The 23,983-nt window shown below is 36.5% G+C and overlaps 1 long non-coding RNA gene across 2 annotated transcripts in view; it reads right to left on the bottom strand.

Annotated features, from left to right (window-relative positions):
- Positions 1–23,983, bottom strand: part of LOC129532984 (uncharacterized) — a 472,085-nt gene that overhangs the window by 86,163 nt on the left and 361,939 nt on the right. For both annotated transcript variants that reach the window (XR_010133199.1, XR_010133200.1), the window contains exon 3: positions 6,929–7,007. This is a non-coding gene — a long non-coding RNA (uncharacterized lncRNA). The remainder of the gene's footprint in view (positions 1–6,928; positions 7,008–23,983) is intronic.

The raw sequence follows: 23,983 nt of genomic DNA, 5'->3' as shown, positions 1-23,983 counted from the left end.
CTTAATTTCCTCGGTATTTGAGTCCTGAAGGAGGAGATGCCAATCATGAAATCAGCCAGGGGCAAGTCTAACAACACAGGGAATAACAAGGTCCTGGGGCAGGGCACGTTTTTAGGAACAGAAAATTTGCTACTATAGCTCAAATATAGTAAGAAGCAACGGTAGAGAGTGTGTGGAATTCACACCAAGTTATGATGGATTGTTAAGTTTAGATTTTGTTCAAGAGGCTGTTGCTATTTTTAAAAAGTGCATATTAACTCAGGAGTGTCAAATAACTGTATTCTTCTTTTCTTTTCTAGGAGAACATAAGAATTCCTTTTGTTTTTTGCCTACTCTTCTCCTACCACCTCTTTTCTACTACAATGTTATGATAAGAACAGCTGCCTTGGCAGTTTCTAATTGCAGGTAAGAGTCTTAGAGGTGCCATCTGTTCTTGCCAGCTCCTTTGGTTGACAACTCTCCTGTCCCAAGGGTTACAAATACATTGGGAGTAACTCCTTGGAGTAACTCGACCCGGGATCAGTACTAGCTGAGCCACTTCTCACTCACGTGGCCTTGGGCAAGTTATTTAGCCTCTCTAATCTCAGTGGACTCATTTTTAAGGAATACAATAATACCAAATTCCCAGGGCTGTAGAACAGGCTAAATGAAATAACATATTTTAAGTATCTAGTCTATTCCCCAAAACATAGAAAGGGCTCAAAAAATAGTAACATTGAAAAAACATTGTGAAACACAGAATCAGGTGCTCAAGGAGAAATCCAGCAGCACTCACTGCAGATGTCAGAGCACTTCAAAACAGAAGAATGAGATTTCTGGAGTCCTGTCACAACCAGATGATTCTTTGTGCTATCTGGAAATTGACACTCATACATTTGTCTACTTTTCTCTGACCATGTTTCAGCCAAATAGGCTCATCTGGTGGATATTGTGGGAACGTTTGAAGAAATCATTGGTAAAAATTTGATTTTCAAAAAGTTAAGATTGGCTTTATAACAGTCCCTAACTCATTTCATAAGAGATTTAAAGTAGCTACAGAATGATAAGCGAAAATACAATATAAAAGGATGAGATATAAATACTTAACTAATACATTAAGTCAAATTTAATCAACCTTTGTTTCTTTTATTTATACCTTAACTACGTTAGGAATAAAAACTACTAAAATACAAAACCAATATTATAGGTTAGATAATGGTGAAAGGGAAAAAGAAAATAAGCAAGAAAAATAACATGAAATGAAGCCATAAATAAGGGAAATACGTTAGAAAAACCAAACAATACAAAACCAAATAATTAACGGGAAACAGGCACATGTTATACATTAGTGAAGGAGGCCAGTATGAGGTCATGTGAGTGGCGGAGACTTTGGTCATTTACTTCCTTTAAAATTCCTCATGTTGTTGCTAGAATTCTATGCACGTGTGCTTCTTTACCTATTTCTAAACCTGTGTGTGTGTATTTGTAAAATTTCTGATTGTTCAAACATAATTTACATAAACAAACCAAACAAAACACATTTATAGAACAAATTAAATCCCTCAGGTAATCAATTAATGCTCCCTGCACCCGAACCCTACTCCAATTCCTCCTAGTAGGCCTTAAGGTTAGGTGCTTTCTTGCAGCTAGTGCTTTCAGGGAATCCTAGTCAGATATACAATTCAAAATATCTATCAAATTAAAACAAAATAATTGTTATAAGGAGAAGAATAATTGCGATCAGAAGAAGGGAATAGAGAGGACTTTTTGTGCTGTAAGAGGCAATGCAATTCATATATCCTTAATATAGACGTAGCAATTACTTCCTTGGTTCAATTCAACAATAGTTACGAGGTAGATTGTAGTCACTACTGATGTTGGAAGGAAAAAATCCATTCAATCCCTGACAAAAGATGGCAGATTCTTAATTTTCACAAACTTTAAAAACACAGCAATAATTTCTTAATTCCTTACTTAATCAATATTTGTTATACATATCTTTCTAAAACTCATAAAAGAAGTGAAGTATTTTTTAGAATATACGGAACTGTGAATTTCTTTTCATTCATTATTGAAAATGCTTATTACATTTTGAGATGGTGCAAAATGACACTTGAATTTTTTTCAGAATGTAAAATACCTGCATTAAACACCTAAAAGGCTATAGCAATATGCATTATAAACACTGAAGATTTAATGAATGCTACTAAAACTGCTAACACTTCTAATATTTTGCATCATTCAATTTCACAGACTGGTAGAACTGTAACACTTTTGTTCGTAATTTCGTATAAACTACTTAAATTTTTTGACATATACTAAATTTAGATTATATTGTTGCTGTATGATTATTTAATTTAGGTGAATTCTTTAATGGTTTAATATTTCTGGTCCATTTGTTCCTAAATATGTTTTGCACATCTTCTAAAGCCTAATAAAAGTTCCCAGGGGGTAATAAACATGTATGTATTGTAGATAAAATGTATTTTAAAGAAATAAGGAATGCATTTTCAAAATATTTTTGTATGCTTGCAATAAAACTTGCCAGGTTTTTCTTAGGAATGTAGTTTGATGAAGACAAGTTAAACCATTCTTTGTGTAAGATTTATCTATACATAACCAATTATTTAACCAGAAATGGATTGAAATCAACGGCTATGTATCTGTGATTTCCACTAAAATTTAAATTTTTAGGCAGTAAAATTTGATTTATATTATATATAAATATATAACATAATGGAACTTCTCACTTGTATAGCACATGGTAGGCACTTAATAAATGTATATTAAATAATTGATATGTGTGTGCATGGTTGAGGCAAAAACACTGTCCCTCTTTAAGCTAAAATTGCACTTAGCTTATAGCAATGACTGTATCTATGTATATGTGAGTGTGTATAGTGCTTTTATTCTGGGATTCCTAATACCAGATTGTTTTTTCTGCCTAGGGATAAGATTTCCATGCTCCAGTTGAAGCACGTTATATTTTTATAATATTAATTAAATATACAGTCTGCTCACTTTTACATCTGTACTGTTTTCTCCCTAGATACATTTCTTTAAACAAAATGGCCTTACCATTCTGTTTCCTTGTTAGATTTTTGTCAGAGGGAAAATTAATTGAAATACAAAATGGAAAAGCTAAAGAAAACAAGTGAACTACTGTGAGTCCCTCAGGTTCTTCCATTTGGACCAAAGTTTTTTTCCGTTGGTGAATAACAGCCACTTACTGCTGCTGCAGTTATGGGTAATGGACACCTTTACTTAATGAATTTTTCAAGAACAACAAACTCCTCTTGTAAATTGGGAATTACCAAAAACAATGAAGCAAATTCTCCTTTACTTCTTATCCTTTACAAGGAATCAAATATAGGCAAAAAGAATTGCTACATAAAGAGAAAATAGAATTTGTATGTGCTACTTGCATTTGATTCACTCATATATTTAATATGCTTTCAGAAGCAAGCTTCTGAAACATTAAATATAAATTAGGACAGAAAGCTTTACATCAAAGACACTGAAGATTTTACCACAGTAGATAAAGTATTTAAGGTGAGAGTAAGTGTGAATTTAAAGGACAGGCATTGGTTGCTTCTGGACAGGGTCAATGGCTGGCAATAGGATTTGATGGGGCAGAGAGTGAAAAATTCTTGTGTCCTTACATTTCTCTTTGTGAATGAAGCCATTGTTCAAATGGCAATAGCCTGTATTAGTCCATTTCATAGTGCTATGAAGAAATACCTGAGACAGGGTAATTTATAAAGAAAAAGAGTTTTAATCGACTCACAGTTCCACATGAGTGGGGAGGCCTCACAATCATGGTGGAAGGTGAAGGAGAAGCAAAGGCACGTTTTAAGTGGTGGCAGGCAACAGAGTGTGTGCAAAGGAACTGCCATTTATAAAACCATCAGATCTCATGAGACTTATTCACTTTCATGAGAACATCACAGGAAGAACCCACTTCCATGATTCAATCACCTCCCACCGGTTCCCTTCCATGACATGTGGGGTTAATGGGATCTACAATTCTAGAGATTTGGGTGGGGACACAGCCGAACCATATCATAGTCCTACTTTAGAAGCTTCTTATTAGAAACAGAGGTGATCTATACAAGACATCTAACACAGCGTATTGTGCCAAATGCACAACTCTCACAAAGCATAGCGGCCTCTGGATAAAATTTAAATGTTCAACATCTAAAACTTCTTTATTTTTCTTAAACTGGGAAGCCCCAAAGCATGAACTTCTCCTGATAAAGGTTGACCATAGGTCTCCAGTCGCCTAGACTGTTCTGGTTTATGAGGTGTAATTATTAATAACATTGCTTTACACTCTCAAAATTGTCTCAATTTGGATGATAAATTATATGGTAATCCTATTAATAAGGGATTTTTTCATTGGAGATTTGGGTGTGACAGTTAGGAAATATGGTCACTTTGGCAGGCTGAGTCTTCATTATAGGATTTCCTGAGCAGAAAACAGAAAGGTTGATGAACAAGGGGAAAAGGTATGGAAAAGACAGAGACAACCCTTCTTCTTATAGAGGAGAAGACAGAGCGAAACAGGTGAAAGGAATTCTCCTAAGTTGTGCAGCTGGTAAGTGCACATATGGAATAATAATCTTACTCCTTTAGCAAAAGCATTATTAAAATAAACAAAAGTATTTCATAAAAAATAATTTATTTTGTTTTTTATAAATAAATTACTTTTTATTTCAAAGCTAAGTCTTAACTTTGGAAATCTAGAAAGTAGAAAGCGCTACCTGAAATGTGTATAAAATAATTTGTAGTTCTGGTATTCTAAGTGTTTGTACAAGAAGACACTGCCCTCTTCTCCTAAAAAATTCAACAGTATCTTAAGAAGTTTGGAATATGCAAAAATATACAAGAACCTAGTCTGGGATGTTTAGCATAGACAGCTAACAGAGACTCAGATACAGTTGGAAGTTGACAGCTGGGGAGACAGGAGGTGGAGAGAGGAAAAGCTCAAGCAATGTGGCAGGACGCCCAGTTGGAGGGAAAGAGGCAGCCAGTGGGGAATTCCCTATGGCAGTAATGGTAAGGGACTCTGAGAAACAGAAATGTTTAGCTGTAATTTATACATTTCAATCTCAGTGATGTAATTTTTTCAGAACATTTCATTAAACATTCTATATTCAGAACTGTGGGAAATTAAATGATTGCAATGAGGCAAGAAGTGAGGCCTTGCTATATCATCAGACATTGGTGAAGGGCATAGATGGTAATCCACAGTGAAGAGAAAGGAGATGTTGGGAATCTCTCAGAGTCCTGGGAGGAACCCAGTGACCAAGGAAAGCTGGCCACACAACAGGCTAACCCAAAGGTGGACAGGATCCAGACCCTATTCATCCTAAATATATTAAAGAAAGGTAAATCTCAGTGTTCAAAGCCCAGCTCACACCTCGTAGCTATATGATCGTTGACAAGTTATGTACTCTCCAAAACCTGCCTGCTCATCTGTAACACTGGAATAATAAAAGAACCTACCTCTTTTGTCTGCTTGGAAAATTATGTGAGATGATGTACTTAAGACAATCTGCCTTGTGGCTGGAAAGTGGCCAGAATGCTATAGAAGCCAGCTGATAGATCTAGCATTAGTATATCATTTTGTATGATTTCTATTTTGTAATCACCTGGTATTTTAGCATAAACATTCTCCTATATCACTGACTATTCTTAGAAAACATAATATTTAATGAATGTCTAATAGTTTTCTTTATTGAATCACATGTTAATTTAAGTAATTCTCCAGTTTTTTGTCATTTATGTTGCTTTGAATTTTTAACCATCATAAAAGACAATGTCAAATTTCCATGTTTAAAACTTGATATGCATTTTTGGTTATTTAGTCAGATAATATTCATTGGATACTATTTATGTGTGCCAAAATATACAAATATTTTAAGATTCTTCATACATGAACAATTTGTGTTACAGGAAAAGAATACCATATTACACCACTTTGATTATGGTGTTCCAAATTGCAAGTAAAACACAATTATCAAACTGGCTTAAATAACAAGAAGAAAGTATTAGATACTCCAAGGGTAGGGAAGACTTCAATGTTGACTGAGTAAGCACAAAATCATTAAGAACCTATCTTCTTTCCATCTCATCCACCTGTCTTTCTTGGTGTTGTCATCATACTCAGGCAAATAGCAAGGTGGCTGTGAGAGTTCCAAATGTTCCATCCGACCATAGCAAGGCCCAGCACCACGTTTATACAAAAAATAACGTCATTCAAAGAAGCCTCCACAGACTTCTCTGGTTATTGGTCAGATTGACCATGTGTCCATCCCCAGCCACTCCCTCTAAGGGAAGCTGGATGACCATAATTGACCTGATCAGTTACTTAGGATGGACTGGGGGTACAGAAATCAATAATAATAATAATACCCATGATTTCCATGTCAGTGTTTGTCAGTGTGACTTTGATTTCACCCTCACCCATGCTACATATTTTGGTAAACTTCCATTTCTATTTATATCCCATTAGAAAATGTGTTTGGGTACAACATACTATGGTTCTGCACAAATACTATTCACTGACCCTTGGACTGAATGACACAATTAATGACTAACTGATGTACTGGGACTTACCAAGTCTTTAGTTCAATTGAGTTGTATTCTACAAAGCTGAACACTACTAGCTTGAGAGGAGATGGACCTTTTAAAATACAAAGGGGATATTATATGAAGTGAAAAGGTCTTGAGCAACATTACCCAATAGCTAAATCATTATTTGGGGGAATCTATAAATGAACTGTAAATTAAAATGTGAAAATGATTGTAGAAAGAAGTGAAATTTAAGCTCTCAATGGGATAATCCTTCAGCTGAAATGGCGTCACACTGTTTTTCTTGGATTATTTTGAGGACCATTGTATTATCTGAAGGAAGTCTATTGAACAGTGATTGAGTGGTGCTGACCTGGTGCTCCGCTCACTTTGCACAAAAGCTTCTCTGCTGTAATGCTTGGCGAGGCTATACATTGAAGCCAATTGCGACCCTGAAACAAAATGAAACCACTTACTCAGTCCTTAAAGGTTTTAGTATGACACATTTTATTATAATTTTGAAAAGCATCATTTTTCCTGATGGCTAATTATTAACTTTCAAATAGATGCTGTGCAAATTGCAATCAAATATCTTTACTTTATTGAATGCATATGTTGTCAGGAAATATAATTCCACATTAAAGTGTTTCACAGATTTACTGACACCCAGATCTCTTTGTTCTGATTTTGGTCTCCCTCCTGCTGCTCCTGGCAAATTGAAAAACTACTTTATTGAGCTCCATGCTTCCAAATTCCCTGATGTGTATCACAGTACAAATAAGGTTACTTCTAAGCTTTTTGTTGTTGCCATTCTTTCTTTCTTTACTTTTACCTGAATGCTGTGGAGAACCTATGGTCCAGCAAAAGTGTTTAAATAAGAACACCAAATATTATATGTAAAGATGTTAGGTGCATATTCACATTTCTATCCCAAATTTTAACTTGACCATTGTTCACATCTGGCTTTGGAATCTGTTTATAAAATGGTTAGGATCTTTGGGTCCAAATAAATATGTATACTTATGAATAATTATATGCATTTATGAATAATATGAATAGATATCTCTATATATACAAAAATATATATGCAAATAGGTATTATATATAATATATAGATATTTATATGGATATGATACATGTATATGTACATGTGTATAGAAACAGACACACATAGTATGTGTACATTGTGTGTGTGTGTGTGTGTGTGTGTGTGTGTAGGTATATACATGTGTGCTAAAATTGACAGTATGTTTTCATTAAATCTATCCCTCCAGGTTTAGGTAGATATTTCTTCTTTCTGTTCCTTACCACTCTGCATGTACCTGTTCTGTAGCACTTATCAATTTGTATTGCCAATGCCTGTTTCACAATTAAATTGTTAGCTTCTTAAGAGCAGGACCAGTACGTTTCTGTACTCCCATGCCATCCATTTCCTGGATCTAAGCACTCAACAATAATATGTATTGCATAACTGGATTACTTAATGAAAGAAGAAAGAAACCTGTTTAATATTTACCCCCCACTTGAAAAGGTACTTTTTAAAATATTATGTTGTAGGAAAAAAAAACCATAAATGATGTCTTAAATATTGTACTACTAGATTTTTGAACTTGCAATGCAAAATGATTGAAACAACTGCTAAAAGAAAAATAAAACAAAAACAGTATAATCTACTCTAAACAATATTGGAAAAAAATGAATGAATCCAATAATTAAAGAAGGACAAAGCACAAACTCTAATCCATGCACATTCCAGTGACCTAAGTCCCTTAGATTCCAATAAATAACATTGTGCAAATTGTGAGAATATCAATGACACTAAAGACTGTAGGATTCTGTCTTCAAGAATCATTGTACATTTGAGATGTGTGGCTTCTTGGACATAATCTAGTTTTGCCTTTCGTTTTATGTATGAGATAGCAGACTCCCAGAAATAGGATATGATTTGCAAGGATTAGCTCCTGGACATGGAGAAGGGAGGAATTCAGATACTGAGTAGTCAAAAGTACACAGCATTGCTGATGACTGGAAAGATTAGAAGTGACCACTGCAAAATTGGATAAGCAAATATTATGCATCCAGATCTCTCAGAAAGCTTTTGTAAGGCAGGAGATGACACTAGTATTTTATCCTCAGGAACAGTCATTCTCAACAGGGGGCAAATTTGCCCCCCTGGGGATATACAGTGATATCTGGAGACATTTTCGATTGACAGAAATGTGTACGTGTATGTGCAGGGGGGTGGGCAGTGTGGGAGGAGGATTGCTACTGGAATACAGTGGATAGAGATTGAGGATGCTTCAAAATCCTGCAAGGCCCATATAACAAGAATCAGGTTCCACGAGAGGTGAACAGAGAGAGTTTTGTTAGTCATTCTTTAAAGTGCATAGAATTGCACGTGCATACACAAGTATAGTCATCTGCGGCATAGTTGAGCTGTGCCCAGAGGAAGTAGCTCACAAGGTTAGTATTCACAGCTGGAAAGATTCCTCAGCTGTGCCAGCATGGGAATTACTATGAGGCCATATATCTGTGAAGTTGCGTTACCCGTGGAGGAGAGCCTAGACATAAAATGGCATTTAGAATCTTAACCAGGAAGTCAGCCAGCAGTCAAGATTGCACCTGTTGTTCCCTCTACCAAGATGGCTGTGCTCCTTTATCTCCTGTCTTACTGTGCTTTATGTTGCTATACTAGAATATCACACTGGGTAATTAATAAGGAAATAAATGTATTTCTAGCACTCTCACTGGATGGCACAAAGTTCAACATCAGGACGACGGCATCTGGTGAGGGTCTTTGTGCTGTGTCATCTCAGGGTGGAAGGGCCAAAGGGCAAGAGAGCATCCAAGACAGCAAGATGGAGGCAAACTCACCCCTTTTATCAGAAACTCATTCTAGTGGCAACTAACCCACTCTCATGATAACAGCATTAATCCACTTATGAGAGCAGAGCCATAGCATCTTCCTGGACAAGGAATATAGCGCCTTCCTTCTTGGCAAAAAGGTTTCAGCTCAAACACCAGCTGGCAGCCTTTTTTGACGATGGAATTTAATTTGACTTTGCCATCTTCAGACAATTTATGACATCGCTGCTTTCATAATCTGAAATAAGAACCTTTGTTCATTTGTTTGCTTGTTAACTATTTTCCTCCACCAATTCAACCAAGAGTAAAATTTTTGGAAAAGCAAACCTATTTACGGTCTTTTTCATGATAATACTTTTAGTGCTTATTGTAGGTGTTCAATAAATATTTAATTTTTCCAGTTTATTCAACCAACATTTATTGGGTGCCTACTGTATAAAAGATACTCTTGGCCAGGTGTGGTGCCTCACACCTGTAATCCCAGCACCTTGGGAGGCCAAGGCAGGTGGATAACCTGAGGTCAGGAGTTCGAGACCATCCTGGCCAACATGGCGAAACCCCATCTCTACTAAAATACGAAAATTAGCCAGACGTGGTGGAGCAGGCCTGTAGTTCCAGCAACTTGGGAAGCTGAGACAGGAGAATCATTTGAAAAGATACTCTTTTTTGGGGGGAGGAGGGAAGGACTCTCTCTGTTACCCAGGCTGGAGTGCAGTGGCACCACCTCGGCTCACTGCAACCTCTGCCTCCCGGGTTCAAGTGATTCTCCTGCCTCAGCCTCCCAAGTAGCTGGGACTACAGGCATGCGCAACCGCGCCAGGCTAATTTTTGTATTTTTAGTGGAGATGGGGTTTCGTTATGTTGGCCAGGCTGGTCCGGAACTCCTGACCTCAGCTGATCCACCCTCCTCGGCCTCCCAAAGTGCAGGGATTACAGGTGTGAGCCACCGTGCCTGGCCTAAAAGATACTCTATAGTCATGAAAAAAATTAAGATTCCTGACCTCATGGAGCTTGTGAATGAGTAAATAAATGGATAAATACATGAATCTACCTAGAAAGCCTAGGTAGTAGTGACAAAGAAGAAACCAGTAGGCTCCCAGAAATAATATCGTAAGCATAATGAAAGGAGGTTAATAAAAGTAATGAATCACCATACTTATGACTAGAGTTTACCAGAATGTTACTTTTACAATGACTGGGGGCAGCTAAACAAACTGAATGTCTGAGGCAATGTTCACCTTGTTGGTGGAAATAGTTATACCCATTGATAGTAATTGAAAATGTTACAGTATTGCAATTAAGCCTTAACATATTATTCATTTAAGCTTACACTCACAGATAATACTTCTATGAAGGGCCCATCTGATTATCTTGAGTCCTGTGAAGTATAATGGATAACTAACATATTCATATTATAAATATGAGGACACTGAGGCTAAAATAGATAAAATAACTTGTCCAAGATCACACAACTATAAAAATACAAAACATAGCCTGTATGTATGTCATATGTATTTTCTTTACTTTTTTTGTGACCTGAAAGCCTTTTGCAGTATTTACTTAGTGAAGACTTTAGGTGAAAAGGGAAGATTGGTAAAGGGAAAAACAGAAGATGAGCATTTGTACAAACCAGTGAGTATAAAGTTAGGGAGGGTAGTATAAATTTTCAATTTGTTTAGAAGTAGATAGACTATGAACACATCATCTAAATAATATGTATGTCTAAGAGAACTTTGACTTAAGGAAATATATTTTTTCTTTGTAAATGTCATTTTTAGCTTATTTGTGAATAAAACTTTTAATTTCCTTAACATCATACAATAACAGAATGTGAAAGAACTTTAGTGATACTAGTCTTTTATTTGTTATTCTTCTCCTTTTCAAGATAATTAGAAATTGCCATAACAAAAAGTATATATATGAGAGGCTGATAAAACTAAAGTACAGAGAAAGCAATCAGAACTATGGAAGGAGAAGAATATATTTTAAAAGAAAATCATCCATGTCATCAGAACTGAATATCCCAGGGCACCTTGGGAATCAGAATAATTTACATAGTTTCCCTTATTTAAAAAAAAAATTGAAGCAAATCCACCAACTCTTTAGCAGACATGAATTTTTCCTAGCAGTAGATTTTAAAAGTATCTTATATAGAAAAGAAAATTACTTAGTTAATATTCTAACACCATACACTGTTTTTTTTTTTTTGGACAAGAGTTTAGGTAGGTGCGGGGATAATACGTTTCATTCACTCATCCAGTGATTCGGATGACTTCTATTGATTTTGTACATGTTCCAGGAATATAGAAACAGACCATGTCTCTGTCTTTGTGGAATACTGAAAGGATGAAAAGGATTTTTAAATTAGTAGTCTTATGCTAAAATACAGGAATATGTAAGTATTTTGTTCTGGAACTATGGAAGTGACAGCATTCAGTTTTGCTCATGTGAGAATCCTGAGGAAGATTAATGATTATTTTGAGTTGATTCTGGAATTGGGAATTTCACAAATTGATAAAGAATGTGATGGACATTTTAAGAAGAGTGAAGAGAAGGAAACATCAAATTGCATGAGAACTTTGGAGAAATATAAGTAATTCCATCTAAGAAAGTAGGGAGGGGTGACATTGGAAAGGCAGTTAAGGTTTTCTATGCCAGACTAAGGAGTTAGCTTTTAGGCTTTTGGAATGAGGGCAATTAAAAGATAGTAAGGGCTGAGGATTAAGATTCTATTTGTACTTTAGATGATAAGTCAGCTGTATATATTTTTAAGGTATTTTCTATATTTATAAAGAATAAACCTAAATCATTTACTCAATAAATGTTAAACATCTATATGTGCCAGGCACTGCACTGGATATTAGTAGAAAGAGCTCAATAAAGTAAACATGATCTGTGTACTCATGGAGCTTATAGACTACTCTGAAGACAGGTATTAAAAATGGTCATAAGTAATTATATAAACAGTTACAAGTATGTAAACTACTATGAGGGAGAAATAGAAGGACCTATGGGAATGTAAAACAAGAGGGAACCTCACCTTGACTAGAGAATCTAATCTTGACAAAATCGGCTTCCCTGAGAAACTGATGTTTAAGTGGAAATGTTGGTTAGATTTAGCTAGGTGATGAGAAGGATTCGCAAGACTAGAGGAGGCAGAGAACATGGCTTTTTAAAGATTCCTAGAGAAACCCAGCATGGCTGGAGAGGAGAGACAGGGAAGAGTGGTCCAAGATGAGGTCGGAAAAGCAAGAGGGATTGAATCAAGAAGGCTTTACAGACCTCATTAAAGAATTTCTTCTTCATTTTAAAGGCACGGATGTTGGATATATTTATGGTATAAATTGCAGTGATAGTTGCATGGGTAAATATTTATCTCTATACTTATCAAGTTGTATACATAATACACAAAGCTTTTTGTATGTCGGTTTTACCTGAATCAAGTGGCTTATAAAAATTAAAAATAAATAATTTGATGTTCTCAGGAACTTGGTGAGGTCCTACCTTACACAAGATTCAGCTTCGCAATAGGCCCTGATTTGTATTTGGTTCTCTATTTTCAGCAGGAAATTCTAATGTTGAATGGACTGAAAGGCCTAAGGCATGCCAACGAGCAATGGTTTTGGGTAAATGTTCAGCCATTCTTGGGCTTCTGTAGTCTGGATGATATCTTTTCTGTCAATGGAAGATTAATTTCTTCCCTGAACCTGTCAGCCAATCCTTTATTTATTTAAAGGTTCAAGAGAAACACATACTTTGTGAGTGAGATATAAAATAACTCATCTGGCTTTGCCCCTTACATTTATAACAATGGAGAATGCAAGGAAAAGGCTACATAATGTGTTGTTTTAGGGATAAGGGAAACAAATACGACGGAATCAGAAATAAGGCAGAGTTTTCACACTGGCTGAGTGATCCCCTCTTAAACAGTTAAGTCCCATCTTTTGCTCACCTTACCCCTATCCAGCTTCAGGGAGAGGTGCTGGGGTGCTGTTGAATCACCCTACAAAAACCTGCTGTTTGGATAATAATAGTGATGAATGGAGGTTACAAAGGCCTCATGATGCAGGGTGATACTATGTTAGAATGGAAAACACCTTAACTGGTCATTTCATGTTTCGCCAGTAACTATCCTGCAGAAGGTGGCAAAATATGTTATCGTTGACTTAAAATGGAGCCTTTTCCCTTAATGGTACAGCATAGGTCAGCACAGTGACTACTAATATTTTCCTGCATATCATATTATGCTCTGAAAGTTGTCTCATTAAATTTATATCAAATAAGGAATGAGTTTGCAGTTAGAAAACCAGTGTTGTGACTATGAAATTACAATATTTCAGTTTTATAACTTTGGCCTCATAATCACTGAAAGCATTTTTCCCCGGAGATTAGATTTTTCATCAACCATATTCTACAGGGAACAGCAAACTCGAGACCTTTTCACACCTGTATGTAAACATCAGCAAGAACTGGTCCATAGAACAACCTGCAGGTCATTTCTTCATGCAGAAGCTGCAGAGTCCCTTCAAAGCAAACATCCCTTCTACATATGGCCACCAGCGCAGGCTTTCAAAACTGTCTTTTAACTCTCTCCCTGCTTCCTGTCTGCCTTATGCCCTCAACCACAATCATCTACTTTGCATACAAATCTGCCACTACTTGCCAGATTACAATCAGGTTTTCTTACCTATAAAATTAGAGATAATATCTGTACTTATTTTATAAGTATTGTCAGTGACTGTATTAATCTGTTCTAATTTATAAAGGAAAATATCAAATTGACTCACAGTTCCACATGCATGGGGAGGCCTCACAATCATGGCAGAAGGCAAATGAGGAGCAAAGTCACATCTTCCATGGTGGCAGGCAAGAAAACTTGTGCAGGGGAGCTCCCATTTATAAAACCATGAAATCTGGTGAGACTTATTCACTACCAAGAGAACAGTATGGGGGAAACCACCCCCATGATTCTATTAACTCCACCTGGTCCCACCCTTGACACACGGGGATTACTACAATTCAGGGTGAGATTTGGGTGGGGACACTGCCAAACAATATCAATCACACTACTGCCATTATCTGGCACCCAGAGTGAAGCATTTTGTAACAATATTATTAAATATTACAAAAGTAGTTTCATTAATAACCATAAAATAAGGTGAATAGTAGTAATACCCAGAAAAAAAACACAGTGATCATTTTATTTTATTGAATTTTGTATATATATAACTATGCCAGCAAATTAAACATAATTATAATACAATAATAAATTAATATTTTTAAATTACATTGATTTTTTGATAAAAGGGAGAGTATCTATACTTATGTATTAGTCTGTCACAAAAATGAAGAATTAAGTAACAATTAAATAGAATAAGGCATTTTAATTCTAAGGATATTATTAAAATGCAATAAACTATTTTCTGTACCAGGCACAATAGCCCATCATGCATTTCTCACTATTTCATTGTTTTAAATTTTAAACTAATAAAAACTTCAACTGACCATACACAATGACAGAATAAAAGCCACTCAAAACTCACAGTATCAGCAATTATAGGATTTAAGCCAACAAATTATTTGTTTCAGGGACTACTATTTTATCATTGACATTTTAAAGAGTTACCAATATTGGTTACATGGGGATAACAATAGTTTTATAATTGTTTTTAAATTTTTGACAGAAAAATGCAACTTCTTATTGCCTATGTAAAAGGGCAGACAGACATCACTGGCTGGCCTGTGGTATGTTGCCACTTGGATGCTGGGGAGGTTAAACTGGATTAACATCTAAAGTAGTTAGAAGAGGGCCTGGCATACAGTAAATGCTCCATAAACTTTGTTATTACTATTAAATAATTATGATGCCTCAAAATACTGTCTATGCTAAATATATTTTGAACACAAGGCCTAATCTTATTGGTATATTTAAGACCATCTATTGTCTGGTCACATTCTAACTCCTAGTTATTTATTTCACTTAAATGAGTGAAGAAAATCCCCCAGTAACACTGAAATTTTTATTCTTAATCAAATGTATCATTCATTCACTGCCAGGTCTCCTCTTATTTTCTTGCTGGCAAGCCTTGGTTCCCCTTTTATTTCCTGAGGACCACTTCATTCTTCATTCCTCTGATTCCTGCTCACTTTTATCAACTTTACTGCTCAGATAGAAGATTCATCATCCATCCATCCATCCATCCATCCATCCATCCATCCATCCATCTATCCATCAGTCCATTAGTTTTCTCATCTACTATCAGAATGCTTGCAATGCTCATAGCAATATTCTGGAAGAAAAGCATGAACAAAAACGTGATTACTATCTCAATCAGCGAGAGTCTGCTGGGGAATATAGAGAAGTGGCAATTACAATTCGCTAATTTTAGTGCTATCTTTAGATATAAGAATGGAGTGCAATGGGAAGAATACTTGGGAGGGTAATTTAAAGTTGGGAGTTCACAGAAGGCTTCTTAAAGGGTATCAGAGGTACCTAACCTGAAATCTGAAATCTGCCCCAGCAGAAAGGGGTTAATAAATGGGAAGAGTGGGGAGAGTGTCCCAGAATTATCAGGAGCATGAATTATAGGTTGGGGGAAAAATATACAGAGAGAACTAAAAAGAGTCTTGTGTTTTTGTAGGACAGAGAAGAAACTTGAGAATGGTGAACAAACTCTGGAGTGGTAATCTGAGGCCATATACAAAGCTCTGTCAATCCTATGTTCAGGAGTTTGGGTATAGGCTGTGAGCAAGAAGAAGCCACTGAAGGTTTTTTTTTTTTTTTTTTTTTTGAGATGGAGTCTCACTCTGTCACCCAGGCTGGAGTGCAGTGGCGCGATTTCGGCTCACTGCAACCTCCGCCTCCCGGGCTCAAGCGATTCTCCTGCCTCAGCCTCCTGAGTAGCTGGGATTATAGGTGCACACCACCATGCCTGGCTAATTTTTGTATTTTTAGTTGAGTTGGGGTTTCACCATGTTGGTCAGGCTGGTCTCGAACTCCTGACCTCATGATCCACCTGCCCCAGCCTCCCAAAGTGCTGGGATTATAGGGGACCGCACCCAGCCCCACTGAAGGGTTTTAAGTGGAGAAGTTATTTGATTTACAGTTTTAAATATGACTCTGTTAGTAGAATATAGATTAAAGAAGGAAAATACTCATGAAGAGTGACTACTTTGGTTGTTGTAAGGATCTTATCATGAGATGATGGTGACTCTTTTAAAATGGGACAGTGGAAATGGACTTTAAGGATTTAGAAGTACAATGTACAGTAACTAGTGATTGGATATTGGTAGCTAAGGACAGGAAGGGATAAAGGATGGTTTCTGGATTGACTTCCCTGATGGACAGTAACACCAATTACTGAGAAGGAGGAGATGTGAAGAGATGATGCTGGTCACCAGGATTGGTTGTATTGCTGGTAGCAGGTTTTGAAGAAGGATGATGAGCTCCATTTTGCTTTTGTTCAGTGTGAGAGGTCTGTGGAACATGAAGTTGGAAGTGCCAATGGAACTTCATTTGGAATTCATTCATTAAGAGACTAGAGTGAGAATAAGCTGTCAAAAACCGTGTAAAGGGTGTGAGGAGAATCTGGCTGAGTACAGAGCTCTGAGTCATGCCAGAGTTACAGGAATGGCAAGCGAAGAGAAGCCAGCAAAATAAACTGGTTAGTGGACAAAGAGGTGCAAGGAAATCTTGAGAAAAATGATGTTGGGACAACTATTTTTGACATTTAACATTCATTAGAATTCTGTATACATTTATTCATTTTCTTGACTAGAATTCCATCTTTTGAGGACAGGAAGCATGCTTTTGTATGCCTAGTATATATCATAGTACCCAACACACCTTAGGTTCTCAGTACATGTAAACTGATGGAAAAAGATACCTATAGTGCCCCAAAATAGAGATAAATTTTCAGTCTGTTATTTTTCTGAAACAGCTAAACATATAAGTGATCAGGACTGGTGAATTTAGATAGAGCTAGTGTTGTCTGCTGGAGAGAGTATGTGAGCATGTTATTCCTCATTGTGATAGTTTACACTAACCTGAATGATCTAAACATGAGTAACCCTGGCTTTTGGTTAAAAGCCCTAAAATAGATGGCAAGTTGCAATTGTGCAGAAGAAAAGCAGTCTGTGAAAGAAATAGTGTCAGTCATAATAAGCCAGTGTAGATTCCAAGAAGTTCTGATCACATTAAAGAAAACATGTCAAATGCATCGGAAACCATGGACTGCAGGGAAAAAGTTGTAATAAGAATCTTGCAAGAAAGAGCCTGTCCAATCAGTGAAGGCAGGAGGTATGTGCCAGGATAGAATGATTTATGTGGAAATTTTGAAAACCTAATACACACCCTATTTAAATTAGTGGATCATGGGAATAATATGTGGTTACTAGGTCCAAAGTCAAAAGGCTTGATTTCCTGTTCTCAATAGACTATCAAGTAGGTAGTGAGGAAATGAGACTATTCCTCCCAGAAAAAGGAGTGGATAGGACAGAATTTCTCATAAAAGTGAAATGTGCTCAGAGATAAGTAGGTTTGATACCTAATTTATAGGCAGTTGTATATAATTGAAAGAGGACATGTTTTGGTTTTGAAGTCCTCATAACCTCAGTTCAAATCCTAGTGTAGCTAAATACAAGTCATATGGCCTTGAGTCAGTTATTTAAACTCTTGGAATCTCAGTTTTCTTATTTGTAAAATTGGCATAACCTTTTCTAACTTATGTTTTTCTGAGGATTAGGGATGAAATGCATATGAAATATCTAGAGTAGTACCAGGGTATTAGTGTGCAAAAAAACCTGATTTTTCTTAATTGTGACTATAACTTTCCAAAAGGTATCCAGTAGTATCAGACTCACGTGAGGGCAGCTAACTCTGGTTTGAGATTATTCTTGTTATTACGCAGTTTTGAAAGGTCTATGTTTCCAAATTATTTTTTAAGTCATTCAACTTTGTAATTTGTTTCCATTATGTAGATGAGGGTTAAAGCAATTGTTATTGCCAAAATATAGGATTACAGGGCTTACAAAGTCTTGTAATCATATATTAAAATTAAAACACACAGACATACACACAACTGCAAGAAAATAACTTTAAAAATATTTATTTCTGATCAAAATAAATGTTAACTTGTGATAAGGTGTTAGCACAAGTGCTAATAACTTGTGCATCATTCCTTCTGCAAAACCTGCTCCCAGCAATACGACCAATCGTAATGACTGGTGTCATCTCTTCTGGTCTCAACCCACTTAGTAACTGGTGTTACTGTCTATCTTGGGGGCCAGTCCAGAAACTGTCCTTGACCCCTGCCTGTCCTTAGCTACCAATATCCAATCACTAGGTACTGTCAACTGTACTCTTAAATCCTTAGAATCCATTCCCATTACCCCATTTTAGAGGAGTCGCCATCATCTCATGATAAGATTCCTACGGCCAAAGTAGTCTTCCTTTGCTGAATATTTTCCCTCTGTAATATTTAGTTTATTCTACTAACAGAGTAATATTTAAAACTATAAATCAAATCACTTCTCCACTTAAAACCCTTCAGTGGCTTCTCATTGCCCTCAGCCTATATCTAAATTCCAGTCCTATCTAAGCAAAAGCTTTTCCCGCAAATGTATCCAAAGTGAAAAGTTAAGATTTTATATTATTTCAACAACATAATGGAGCGTCAGGAGTTATAAGGAAAGTCACAGGAAATCAAAAGTTGCCCCCATTTTTTTTTCACCTTACCTACAGAAAGTGAGAGAACTCAGGAGTCTCCAAAATAGTAAACTAAGCTTTAACAGCAAGAGAATCCAGGGGACTTAGTGATAGTAAACTACACATCATTATTGCCTACATCATGATATAATTAAGGTACTTTTAGAAAATATATAAATAAAGCATAGAAATAACTATATGATTAATCTTTCCGATAATTATTAAAGTAGAATGAGAATACATAGCAAGAAGGTCATGCATTTTTATTATGAGTGATAAAGTGAATTGAGTAGGCTTTCCACAAATATTATTTGAATTTGGTTTTGATAAAACTTCAAAATCACCACCAACCATTTAAGATGTGATACTGTAAGTTGCTAAACTAACATAATTTTCTTGTTTTCGGAAAATGAGATTTTAAAATATTCAGATTGCTTTATCAAAGTGTGATGTTATTTAGATCTGGCCACAAATAAAAGAAAACGTCTATTTCGACTAGAGTTTTTAAGCTTGATTTGCAATGCTGAGTATGGATGCCACATCTCAAGTGAACACAGTATGTCTATTATAAAGGATCTAAAGATAGTCATGGAATTTTGAAGACAGAAAGGAGATTAGAGGCTAGAAAAAAAAATAAATGATAGTCAAAATGGAAGAGGAATATAAATCATAATATTCATGGAGAGTTGTGGTTGATTAGGATCAGAAGTAAGATTGCTAATATTTAACAACTGGTATAGCACCAAACTGGGTGCCAGTCTTACTATGGAAGCTAAGTCTTGGAAAGTCAGTATATTTTCTAGAAGAGTCTGAGAATCTATTTCCCAGTGAAGGGCTGAGGTGACTGGGATGGCTAAAGGTATAGGAATATTATAACAAGTACTGTGTACTGGTTAACTGTCAACTTTGGATATTCCTTACTAAATTTTCATTTGAAGCAAGCCAGAGTGTTGAGGACCCAGCCTCAGGTATGTAGGGAGTTTCACATGAAATCTTTACATACACCTAAAATCTAGGAGAATGTGATCTCCTTTCTCATTAGAATCCAAAAATCTCCACTTACCAGCCTTGGGTTCTGGCCTGGTAGTAAGCCATACCCTTCATTCCCAGGAGAAATCACAGCATCCAGCAAAACCTCATGTATGTGGAACTCCAAATCATTCATGCAGTGTGAAAACCTCAAGCCTGAAAACTAATCTAAAACTGGCCTAAAAATAGAAATTCCTGTAGAGACTTTTCACAGACAAATGTATAAGCACTTCTTAAGAATGTCTCCAGAAACCGGGAAAAAATGCGATTCCTGTGAGAGAAACCTCCACTTAATGAGATGTAATAGAAAAAATAACTACGCACCGAAGAAAACCCACAACCAGAGACACGCAAGTCCAAAATCCAGTGGGTCAAAAATCTTAAAGCTCTAAAATCTTAAAGTCCACATCTTAAAGGTCCAAAATGATCTCCTTTGACTCCCTGTCTCACAACTAGGTCACACTGATGCAAAAGGTGGGCTCCCACAGCTTTGGGCAGCTATACCCCTGTGGCTTTTCAGGGTACAGCCTCCCTCCCAGCTGCTTTCATGGGCTGGTGTTGAGTGTCTGTGGCTTTTCGGCACATGGTGCAAGCTGTCAGTGGATTTACCATTTTGGGGTCTGGAGGATGGTGGTCCTCTTCTCACAGCTCCACTAGGCAGTGCCCCAGAGGGGACTCTATATGGAGGCTCTGACCCCACATTTCCCTTCCACACTGCACTAGCAGAGGTTCTTCATGAGGGCTCTACCCCTGCAGTAGACTTCTGCCTAAAGGATGTTTCCTTACAGCCTCTAAATTCTAGGCAGAGATTCCCAAACCTCAATTCTTGTCTTCTATATACCTGTAGGCCCAACACCACATGGAAACTGCCAAGGCTTGGCACTTGCACCCTCTGAAGCAACAGACTGAACTGTACCTTGACCCCTTTTACCCATGGCTGAGATGCAGGGTACCATGTCCCAAGGCTGCATAGAGTAGGGGGGCCCTGGGTCTGGCAGACAAAACCATTTTTCCCTTCTAGGCCTCCAGATCTGTGATGGATGGGGCTTCCATGAAGGTCTCTGACATGCCCTGGAGACATTTTCCCCATTGTCTCGGTGATTAACATTTGGTTCCTCATTACTTATGCAAATTTCTGCAGCTGGCTTGCATTTCTCCCCAGAAAATGAGTTTTTATTTTCTATCTCATTGTCAGGCTGCAAATTTTCCAAATTTTTATGCTCTGCTTCCTCTTGAACACTTTGCCACTTAGAAATTTCTTCCTCCAGATACCCTAAATCATCTCTGTCAGATTCAAAATTCCACAAATCTCTAGGGCAGGGACAAAACGGTGCCACTGTCTTTGCATAGCAAGAGTGACCTTTATTCCAGGCCCCAACAAGTTCCTTACTGCCATCTGAGAAAACCTCAGCATGGAATTCATTGTCCCTATCACTATCAGCATTTCAGTCAAAACCATTCAACAGGTCTCTAGGAAGTTCCAAACTTTTCCATATCTTCCTGTCTTCTGAGTCCTCTAAGTCTCTAGGAAGTTGCAAACTTTCCTGCGTTTGCCCATCTTCTTCTGAGCCCTCCAAACTGTTACAAGCTCGGCTTGTTACCCATTTCCAAAGTCACTTTCATATTTTTGGCTATCTTTACAGCAGCGCCCCACTCTCTGCAGTACAGATTTCCTGTATTAGTCCATTTTCACGCTGCTATGAAGAAATTCCTGAGACTAAGTAATTTATAAAGAAAAGAGGTTTAATTGACTCACAGTTTCACATGGCTAGGGAGGCCTCAGAAAATTTACAATTATGGTGGAAGGCAAAATAGGTATGTCTTACATGATGGCAGGTGAGAGAATTGAGAGCAAGAGAAGGGGGAAGTCCTTTGTAAAACCATTAGACCTTGTAAGAACTCACTCACTTATCATGAGAACAGTATGGGGGAAACTGCTCCCATGATTTGATTATCTCCAACTTGTCCTGCTTTGACACGTGGGGATTATTACAATTCAAGATGAGATTTGGGTGGGGGACACAGAGCCAAACTATATCAGGGACATTGTTGAAAGGACATGATCTCTTTCTAGTTTCTCACCTTATTCGGTCAGATATAGCAGGACAATGAAAGTTTCCAGTAGAATCAGCAGGATTTCTGAAACTTCTTTATATCACTTAAAAAGTTGCTAACTCATTTGTAGGTATTGCATGTGGTGTGAAATAGGGACTTTTCCTTTTTTTTTTTCACCTTAGACAGATAATGCAGCATTCTAGCACTATTTATTAAATACATCATTATTTCCTCATTGAATTGAAATGTCAGTAATTGGTCTTTGTGATGTTCACGTATATATTTCAATCTGCCCTTAGATTGTCTTCTTTTCTACTGATGTATTTGTCCTTTCCGTACCAATTGATTAAAATAGCTTTAGGGTAAGTTATCTTATTTAGCATTAGCTCCCTCACAACTTTTTTCATTCATACTTCTATTGGCCAGTCTCATACCTGAAGTATTTTAAATGAGTTTACAATTATTTCACTCACCTTCAGAAGAAAAAAAAGGAACAAAAACTCTTAATGACTGGTAACATGCAAATTTGATGTAGAATTATTATTTTTTAAAATTTATATATTTCTATTTATTTTTATTAATTTATTAATTTATTATTTACACATTATTATTTCACTTATCTTTACTGTATTATATTGAATGTTGTTTTATTCCTGTGTATCTACCACTTATACAATAAAATTAATAATCATTTAAACATAATTTAAATACATAAGGAGACGTATTTTCAATTGGGAAGTGAATGTAAAAGTCAGATTTACCAAGATTTAAACCCTGACTCTTCCATGCCCTGGATGTACAGTAGTCTTTTGTAAGCTGATTCACCTCACTGTCTTAATGCAGCAGTCAATTCTTTAGAAAACTTCTTTGTTAAGTTCCTAGATTTTATAAAGTCATATCATTGCATTCTTAGAATAGTAGCATAATTGGGACAACGTGAAGTTTCTCTTAGTTGACTAAAATGATATTTTTTGAAGAACATTTCTTTAACAATTTTTGAGATAACCTAAAATCTATGCTGTTTCATCCAGGTCCTCAGAGAAGTAAGTAACTGGATTGTGTTGATTTTGCTTTGGGGGAACACTATTAATGGAATTGGACTTTGGCCTTTGGCTTTTTGTTTACATTGTAGGAACGCTATAATAAATGAAGTGAGGACATCACTGATGTATCTACTGTAGCGATATTGGCGAGTGCCTTGTTTACATTTTCCTCTCTGGTGTCAATACCAGCAATACCTCGAGCCCTCCTGAATTATCAGTGGCATTTTTGTATAAGGGATTTATTTCAATATTGCCATTGGCTAGTTTCTCTTTGCAAAGGCTAGTAGAATGCTCAAAAATAAAATTTTGAGTTTACTTCTCTTATTTGGAAAGCAAATTTTGTATAGGAATCTGAATCTTTGTTTATTTTACTTCTCTACATTGTTGCCCTTTGCTTGGAATTTCTTGGTCCCTTTTTATCTTCTGTGACTTTTTTAAGCCACCTAAAATCAATTTTGAATTACAGAAAGGGCAAAAGTAAATACACAATTATATAATAAATGAAACAATCTTTCTTAGCATCAGTTGCTTCAATTAAGACATCCCTTCTCCTCTGTTTATTGAAGCCTCTGCATCATTAGCATCTCTGCTTATTGAGGCTTTTCTTGATCACTTTCAAAGACAGCACCTGCCCTTGCAACCTCTATCCATCTTTCTCACTTTATTTTTCTCTACTGGACTCACCACTCTCTTGCTTGCTAAATATATATTTTACTTATTATTTTTGTTA

The sequence above is a fragment of the Gorilla gorilla genome, chromosome 3 (assembly GCF_029281585.2).
Source record: "Gorilla gorilla gorilla isolate KB3781 chromosome 3, NHGRI_mGorGor1-v2.1_pri, whole genome shotgun sequence".
NCBI classification, from domain to species: domain Eukaryota; kingdom Metazoa; phylum Chordata; class Mammalia; order Primates; family Hominidae; genus Gorilla; species Gorilla gorilla.
This window is presented reverse-complemented; position numbering and strand designations above follow the sequence as displayed.